The sequence below is a fragment of the Trachymyrmex cornetzi genome, unplaced genomic scaffold, assembly GCF_001594075.2.
Source record: "Trachymyrmex cornetzi isolate Tcor2-1 unplaced genomic scaffold, Tcor1.1 scaffold191, whole genome shotgun sequence".
Lineage (NCBI taxonomy): Eukaryota > Metazoa > Arthropoda > Insecta > Hymenoptera > Formicidae > Trachymyrmex > Trachymyrmex cornetzi.
The window spans coordinates 9727-19460 of record NW_017296539.1 but is presented as its reverse complement, the minus strand read 5'-3'; the positions used below and the strand labels follow the sequence as shown (position 1 = coordinate 19460).

Below are 9734 nucleotides of genomic sequence, written 5' to 3'. Positions count from 1 at the left end.
ACAGTTATTTTAGACCAATTTGATAAGATGTTGAGATGTATTCAAGTTCAGTAATATAAAACAAAACCGATTCTATAATTCGTAAAAAATACATGATAAACATATTAGATATAATAAATGACTGTATATGTAATAAATTGTCCGATTATTCAGACCGTAACATTACCTGTGAGTAATTACAGACTGTAGATTCACAATTTTAAGTAACATCTTCAATTACATTAGACTTTTAAGTAACATCTTCAATTACATTAGACTTTTATTAAATTTATATTTGAGCGAGTTAACAATGCCAGCACACAGGACGAATATGAAAATATAATACCGGCCGAAGCCGGTAAAATTTAATAATTATTTCTAATTTAATAAGAACTAATAACCAGAAAAGTCTATTATTATTAATTTTCACACGTGATTCTGCAATGTATGTGATTCTAAGGAATTATAAGTTTTGTTATTATTTAATATTTTGTTATTATTGATACGTTGTATTCTTATTGATAGTTTATCTTCAACTTAAAATATAATTTTTTAAAATGTAATCACTAATTTTATATCTTCTCTATGCTAGCTGTTTTTTTTTACAGTTATATAACTTATATAGTTATATAATTATATGTATCATATATGAAAAAAATTAAAAATTTAATTTACTTAATAATCTATATTGTGTAGTTATTTAATCTCATTTTTTAAAAAATTAGGACATTTTGACCTCAAAAATAATTGTTTTCGAAATTAACTTTTTTTTTACTTAAGTTAATTCAATATTAACTTAACTTTCGTTAAGTTCATTTTTTATTCCTTCAACTTTTAACTTAGATTTATTAATTTTGTAAAGCCATTAACTTTAACTTTATTCAGTTAAAAAAAACATTAACTTACCCAACCCTGCAAAAAATATTTTTAATTAACGAGCAATTTCTTTAAGGCTTCTGACTAGTCGTCGCGATCATATTGGATCGTGATGTTACAAGTGAAAAATAAGTTCCTTACACGTCATTTGTAAATAAAGAGAATTTCGATAAAAAATATGAGATGGGTATAAAACTCTTGTCAAACTGGACGGAAACTACTCTTACGCTCCCTAACAATCAGTAAATAATTGTATATAAAAGGCATATGAAAATAGGTTACATATGCGCATGAGTAGAAGTAATTCACGTGCCTTTTTATCAGTTTTTACAACTATTGACTATGACCACGGGTAAGAAAGGTCAGTCTTCGTTAATGAAGTATATCTTTCTTCAACAGGTGCTTTATTTTTCCAGAAATTCATTCTCTAGAACATTTCTTCAGACATTTTTCCAGAAATTCTTTTAACTATAAGATAAAACATATTGATTTAATATATTCGATATATCTAATAATACAAATTACTTCTGGTTTTTTGAAGTTTTGTTTCTTCTTAAAATACCTGTATTATACAAGGTGTATAGAGTTCTGGAAAATATATTTTATGACTTTCACTCGCCGCATGTTCCAGTGTAAGATAATAAATACTTTCAATAATACTATCTTTGAATCCATGTTCTACAAATTGTGATTTCGATACTTTCAAAATGTAAACAAAGAATAGATTTCATCTTCATCATAACTGTTTTATGCCTTTTTTTAAAATCATAAGATTCCAGTGTCTAAAAAGAAAAATTTGTTACGGAGTGATAATATACTCTACGATTACAATTATTGTTAAAAATATGGAAACAATACCTCGAGAAGAAATGCAAAGTAGGAATGAACGTTTTTCTACTGAATTATTACGTTACTTTCATTGCTTAAATTTTGTTTAAAATATTTAGTACCTGAACTAAGAGCTATAACAGCTAACTATAACAGCGATCGTAACATTGATTTATCCTTTGACTTGGTTATTAATTCTGTCCAAAAGCACAAGGAATTTACATACTGCCAATTATATACGGCCTGAACAATTTTCTGAAAATAATGTTAGATGTTATTAATAAATTTTATAAAAAGTACATAATTGCTATTTAACAATTACCTTGTTCTTTAATGTTACAGCGTTTCTTAAATCAATCGATAATTGCCTGATATGTAAAAAGGCATGACTATATGAAGTATTATATTTATGGTCAAGCAGATTAATCTCGAGCAAAGAATGCCTCATGAAGTTTATGCCTGGGCTGCGTTCAGATACCACACTCGGGAGCACCCAAGCTCCCGAATGCCGTTCAGAAACCAGTTGAGAGTACCTCAGCGTTACCTAGGTGGCCCGTTCAGAAACATGCCGGGTGCTCCCGATCGGGAGACTTTTGCACCCTGCTCTTTTGTAGGGTGGAAAGTCTCTCGATCGAGTGGCCACATAAAGGCTGCGTTCAGCAAACCCACAGTTTTGCAACCGTTTTATGATTCGTTGCGCTGATTGGATTATACTTTTAGATTTAAAGCAGCGAAGAATCACAAAACGGTTGCAAAACTGTTGTGTCTGCTGAACGCGGTCAAAGCTAGGAAACATGGCTACAAATAAAAATTTATTGCAATTTAATAAAGAAAATCAGATTATATTATGGAATCCCGAAAGTAAGTAAAATATATTTTACTTCAATCGATTATAATTTACGATGAAGTACAATAAAGGTTTTTTCATGTTGCGAATGAAGTCCCGTTAAAGTGTAATAACTGTATAGTGTTCTTTGGTAAATCAATTTGTTTGCAAAATATTTATCTTTAAACGTAATTATAATTAATTGAATATAATGTCTAACTTGATTGCATTTATTTGCACAAAACATCTAATATTATGGGTTATTGACCTTGTTTACAGGAACACTTGATACGCGTATTAAGTAGTAAATGTCTATTAAATTATCTTGATTTCGGCAATGCATAAAGAATGGTGTACTACTCCCGTACAATATGTATCAAAATGATTAATTAAATTAGTCATATCATGTATATGTTTACATGTATCGCTGAAATTAAGATAATATAATAGAAAGTTTACTAGCTAGTACAATATCAAGTGCTTGATGTACACTAGGTCATTGAAGTTATCTATCATCTCTTGTGTTTTCTATTTCTATATTCATTTGCAAAAAATATGGGCCACTATCGATACATGGCTTATATGTTTCAATGAATACATATTTATGTTTGATTAAATATTCATAATTTTTTTTAGATCAGAACATTGTTACTATACCTACTATTAAAAGTTTAACAGAATTGCAACTTACGAAAACTAATAACGAATGTGTAAAAGACAATAATCTATGTACAACAGGTTTGTTTTGTGATGCAAATTTTGTATTTTTTCTTTATCATCTCTACATTTCTTTAATGTTGTGTTATTGCAGCATCAACAAGTAATGTTGCTTCCAATGTTTGTAAAAAAGGGGATACACTTGAAAATTCTCAAGGTATGCTATGATCTTGTTTACACTGAGTACTTGATACGCTTACTAACTACTTTCTATTAAATTATCTTAATTTCGGCGATGTGTGTTAATGACGTGTATACATGATTTAATTTAATCATCTTGACACATGTTGTATCAACTTAGAACATTTTTGTTTACCATTCTTTAAATATATGCCGAAATTAAGATTATTTAATAGAAACTTATTAGTTCGTAAGTGTATCAAGTGCTCGGTGTAAAAGGATATTACTAATAAAAATAGTAATAATAATCACCGCGTTTTTTAATGTTAAGTTTTTCATTGATTTTTCCCTATTATTATTTCAGCTGCGTCTTGGAAAGATGACTACGCTGTAAAAAAGCTAATTCATTTGTGGAAAACAAATCAGTCACTATTTAAAAGTCCCAAAATTCGTAATGATGTAGTGTGGCGACAGATAGCTAAAGAATTACAGGATTCAAATTCCAATTGGCTTTATACAGGCACTCAATGTGAAAATAAATTCAAAGATATTCGGAAAAATTTCTTCGTCATTGTCACTTTCATCACTTTCTTCACTATCCATATTCAGCATGATGTCTCTCAATAATTTATCACTTGCAGCAATTGCAAGAGCTAGAATACGTTTTTTACGCTGCGCCATTTTCCTACCATTTCACTCACCTAGGGCCGTTCAGAAATGTACACACTAGAGAGGGTACCTTATCCCTACCATTTCACTCACCCAGCCTCCTAGCAATCACCCGCAAGGTGACGTTTCTGAATGCAGCCCTGGTAATATGTTGAGTGAAATAAATTTCATAGTTTGAACGTATTTCTCATACATAGTCTAAAAAAAACTTTAATGATACCAATGTTCGCAAATATTTTCATTATCAAATCGTATCTATTATTCGGAGGCCTTCCGGATACACGATCTGAACCAATTTTTTTTTTTATTCGTCCGTAGTCTCAGACATTACACAGCAACTTTTACATTTTGGTTCCGGACTCTGAGACGAGCGTAGGGAATTTTCGAGCGCAGGTACGGGCAATCGCGCGGGCGTTTGCCGTTATTCGGAGGCCTTCCGGGTACACGATCTGAATCAATTATTTTTTTATATTCGTCCGTAGTCTCAGATATTACACGGGAACTTTTACATTTTGGTTCCGGACTCTGAGACGAGCGTAGGGAATTTTCGAGCGCAGGTACAGGCGATCGCGCGGGCGTTTGCCATTATTTGAAGGGGTTCCGATACCGTTATCTCTTGTAATTATTTTTTTTATCGTCAGTGATATCAGACATTTCTCTCGTTCCTTTAGATTTTTCACAGGACGCGAGGACGAATAAGAAAATTTTGATCGCAGATATGAGAGGACTCGCAGAATTTTTTAGTCATTTGATTTCCTTCGCGGACCGCGATCTTCGTTTGAAATTGGACATACATTGGAAATTTTTGGACACATGTATAGATGCGTGATCTCCGATTGTCTGTTATTTCAGTGTGTGGTTACCTTTAATTTTCGCTCCAGGATCGCTTCAAACTTCAACCACGTTTTTACTTTTCATTCTGATAGTAGAATTTAACTTGGCGCCACAGTTGTTGATATCAAATCGTTCGTACAAATAATACATACCATTAGATTAATATTCGTTATTTATTTAATTTGGCATGATATAAAAAAGTGGGATTTAACTTGGCGTCAGTTCTTGATATCAAATCTTTTATAGGAATAATACATCAAATTTTTGATAAAATTTTGATAAAATTTTGATGAATTTAACTTGGCGCCAATTTTGTTGATATCAGTTATACTAATATGATACATATCATTAGAGTTAAATAAATTATTTTTTCTTTGGGAGGAATAAAATGGTAAAATTTAATTTGTTCAAATTACATTGAATTTAACTTAACGCCAATTGTTGATACCAAATCTTTTATACAAATGATACATTTCATTAGTTCTACTAAACAGCAACGTGATTAGTTATCAGTTTTACGGCCGATTAAGCAATTGGCGTTGGTGAAACTGGCCCAAATAGTGATTCTTTACGAGAAGCACCATTTGGGCCAGTTTCACTAACGCTTAGCGCTTTTTTTATAAATTTAAGACAACAATGTTCACCATGATAACAGAAATCAATTAAGAGAGAATTACCAATGTGAGCTAACAAAATGTTTTTTGCAAAGTGTCATATATTATAAATCATAAGTATAAATTACATACGTTTCGACATCATTATTGTGTTTGCTTCAAATGTATAAACCATATTCTAGATATAATAAGCAATTTATTTCATTGGGACGCTTACTATGTCTATAATATGTTATTCCTACATTTAATAATGATGTCGAAACGTCTGTAATTTATTTCTCATGATTTATAATATTGATAAAAAATACTATAAACATAGTATAATTATTATATGAATGTATAAGTAAAAACAGTTTGTATAACTGTCAATTAATGTGAGGAAAGGTTGTTTAAAACTACTTAGGGCGACTGTTACCAACGCCGATTAACTTAATCGATTAACTCAATCAGCAGTATAGCTAACAGCAAGTCTGTATATCGTTCTTATTATTATGTTCATGATATCTTTAATCTCTGCGTTCCTACTTAATTCTGTCTATAATAGAATGACTGATTGAGTATCGAGATTGGTAACAGTTGCTCTTAGAATATTATAAATGTAGTTATAATGTAATAATTACAGTAATATGAACGAACAGGAAGTCTGTATATCGTTCTTATTATCTTCGTGAATCACACATAATAATAATTAGATAATTTGCGGAAGAAATGAAATGTTATATTACTTGTGTTTCTTACATATATTCGTAAATTCCATTTTAGAAAAATTTTCTTGGTATGCAATAGTTCCTGGCAGACTTGGGAAATTGTTCGTTGCAGATAAACAGATATCTAAATCATTCGTGAATGAATTTGACAAAGTTCCAAATTTTGTTCCAAACATCTTTGTGTAAATTGCATTTGAGACAAACCTCGACAAGAAATGCATCATGAAACGTATCTTTCAATTACAAGTTACATAATAGTGTACGTACAAAGTCGAACCTCCTCGAGGTTGATAAAATCATTCGACGCATTTTTGCACTACCGCGAACCGAGTTATTAATTATTAATGTTATAATTAAAGTTGACAGATATCCAGAGGAGATCTGTTGCATCGATGGCATAAAGGAAAACAATTCTGCTTTACATTCTGCTTTACAGACAAATATTTAACCAAACAAATACTCTGCTGTACAATTTATGCCATTGATATGACGGATATGTTTCCTAACCTGAATAGTGATCAACTTTAACAATCTCGGTCCACGGAGTAAAGCGATACATTTTTATTTTGCCAGATTCGTTCATTTCGTGCAAATGTAGAAGCAGAAAATCACTTACGTGTCCTCTATGCTATCGATGTGACAGTTTTCCTAATCTAATCATCAGCCACAGAAAACGGACACATGTGTGATGTGACCATGCACATTACCAGCCCAATATTTGCCTCTAGCGCCGAAAAATTCAAAAGGACATTTTCCCCACCCTATAGCCCTGTCGACGACGACGACGACGACGTTTCGTAAATTAAAAGTTTCAAGTTCGGATTTTGCATCATTTTGCATCGCAATATTTCCGCTCGTAGAGCACGTAGAGAAAAAAAAACACTTTCATTATATTTTCCGAGCGGATGCAATCGATTGAGCACACTTAGAACTCAATCGGGACAGCCGTTATTGAGATCCCATAATCGCCGTCTGGAAATCTTGACAGATTCGCGTAAAGTAGCTTGGCTTAGCGCCGAGACACTACCAGTGTCTCCAGATTGCGGTGCTCAGCCAATCTAGTTTTTAGTTTTCTTTTCGTCTGTCAGAGGCGTCGCAAGATTTACATGAAATTTTATAAACCACATTTTTTCTTTTTTCTCTTGGGAAAACGTCTTTATGCCCCCCCCCCCTTGATCAAATTATTTAATTTATTTACGCTAGTAAAAGCTAATTTAGTATTAAAGGTTTTACTAATTCTTTTAAACTTGTCTGAAATTTTTGGAACATAAGTTAGTACAAACCACGAAGTACAATCCCTCTTGATTTCGTCACTTGATTCTTTCTGTTGTATCATACCGTTATGAAAGAGAATTTTTAAACGTGCATTAATAGTATTGAAAATTAAGTCAATAGGATAATCATTTCTTAATAATGTACTAACAATATGTTCCAAATTTTTCTGGTGATACTTCGGATCCGATAATAAAAACGCTCTATCTGTTATATCTATTATTATGCCTCTTTTTTGTGAAAGTGGGTGTGCCGATAAAAAATTAAGGTATCTTCCCGAATACGTATAGGCTTATGATACCAGTCAAATTCAATTAAATTGTTATTATTAATAATAGTAATATCCAAAAAATTTATTTTGTCGTCACTAAATTCTAAGGTAAATTTTAATCTGTCATGTAACGAATCGAAAGTCTGAAGTGTAAAGTCAACTAAATTGTTTGGAACTGCAATAACGATATCATCTACGTACCAAAAGTAAAACAAAGGTTGAAAACCCAAGATCTTCAATGCCTCAAAATCCCTCATTACTAAATCGGCTAATATTGGAGAGAGACGCGACCCCATATGGGTACCAAAATTTTGTTTATAAAATTGATCATCAAAACTAAAATAAGTTGAATTGAGTACCAACCGGACACCCATAAACTCATTTTTCGAGATATTGACTTTATCTCTCACAAAATTCCACCTCTTATCAATACTCTCAATAGCCAATTCAATAGGGATATTGGTAAACAAGGACACTACATCCAATGAAATTAAAACATGTTCAATTCCAAAATGCGTCCTTAAGTCTTTTCACTAATTGAAAACTATTGTCAATATTGTAATCCGATTTAGGTACATTCTTAGAGATGACGTCATGTATGAAAGTTGCCAATTCATATAACAGACTATCTATAGATATCACTATTAGTCTGAAAGGACAATTCGATTTACGTATTTTCGGTAAAGCATATACTCTCGGGAGAACACCTTCGCTACAAGATAATTTTTTAAACATTAAATCATTAATAAAATTTTTCTTTTTCCATCTCATTAACAAATCTCGGACATTGTTAGTTAATTTATTAATCGGATCTTTCTCTTTAATTTTACGTAGGTTTCTTTGACCTCAAGCATCTGCAGGACTCAGTGATCACAGAACATCGTATTGAATTTGATCATGACTTCGATTGGGAGAATGTCGCGATTTTAGATGAAGAGCGTTCTCTGAATAAACAGTTAATATCGGAATGACTTCATATATTAATGCAACAAAATAGTCTGAATTTACGCTCAGATATAGAAGGTGTACATCACAATTACATACAATTATTAAAAGACATAAAAAAAAATTTATATTTTCGGTTATAAAAAAATTTTTGTTTATGTATTGACATTATCTTTTTCTTTTTATTTTCGTGATTCTTTTTATTTTCGTGATTTGACCTGACATGTCTTTCCGATTATATTAAGTGTTTTAGCCATGTTCCGTTCGAGCTGCGATCAACATGTGTTTTTTAACTTGATACTTTTTAGTGAATATTAATGGTAATTAGTTGATCCAATGTTGAGACAAATTCCTTTTATGTCTTGTGGGGTGAGTCACCAGTTTTATTATTAATTTGAAATTTGTTCAATAGAAATATTTATAAGATAATTTTAATGTTTCGAATAGATTAGAACATCAAATCTGCTAATCTGATGGTGATTTTTTCTTTGACATGAAGGGATTGATATTTTAAATTTGTTTGGCTGAAGATGGTTCCAAAGTGAACTGAAACGTACTATTTTTTGGAATAAAGAATCAATTTTTTTGGATTGAAGAATTAAGATTGTGTGTATTAATTACCACGCTGACTCTCATTCGCCTTGGTTTTGGAGTTTTTTGTTATTTTATTTAAAGTTGCATTTTGTGATTATTATTATTACCCAGATAGCAAAATACCTCCACGGTATTAGTACGGTGAGCGTACGGCGTACTATGCGTACCGATACCGTACCTGTCAGATACGTGCGTATCTAAAGGGTACAGTACCGGTACACCGTACTTTTGGTACGCCATACCGATAAATGTATGCCTTAGGTACGCATGTTACTAAAATTAATTAATTTTATAGTTTTATTGCTAAAATGAGTATTATTATTGATTAATATCTTATTCCATAGTACTCATCATAAAATTATGATAAAAAAAAAAATTTTCTCTGAATTTGGGAACTTATAGCGTATTTCACTGGTTGCACTGGTGCGCACTCAGTGCACATTAAGGCTGTTGTACACTATTCTAATCTTAAAAATATAAAA

General features: G+C 31.5%; 1 long non-coding RNA gene across 1 annotated transcript; it reads left to right on the top strand.

The window, feature by feature from the left end:
* Positions 1-3121: 3121 nt before the first annotated feature.
* On the top strand, positions 3122-3896 carry LOC108759524 (uncharacterized). The gene is made up of 3 exons (XR_001940018.1): positions 3122-3247; positions 3321-3383; positions 3711-3896. It is a non-coding gene; the product is annotated as an uncharacterized LOC108759524 (long non-coding RNA).
* Positions 3897-9734: the final 5838 nt, after the last annotated feature.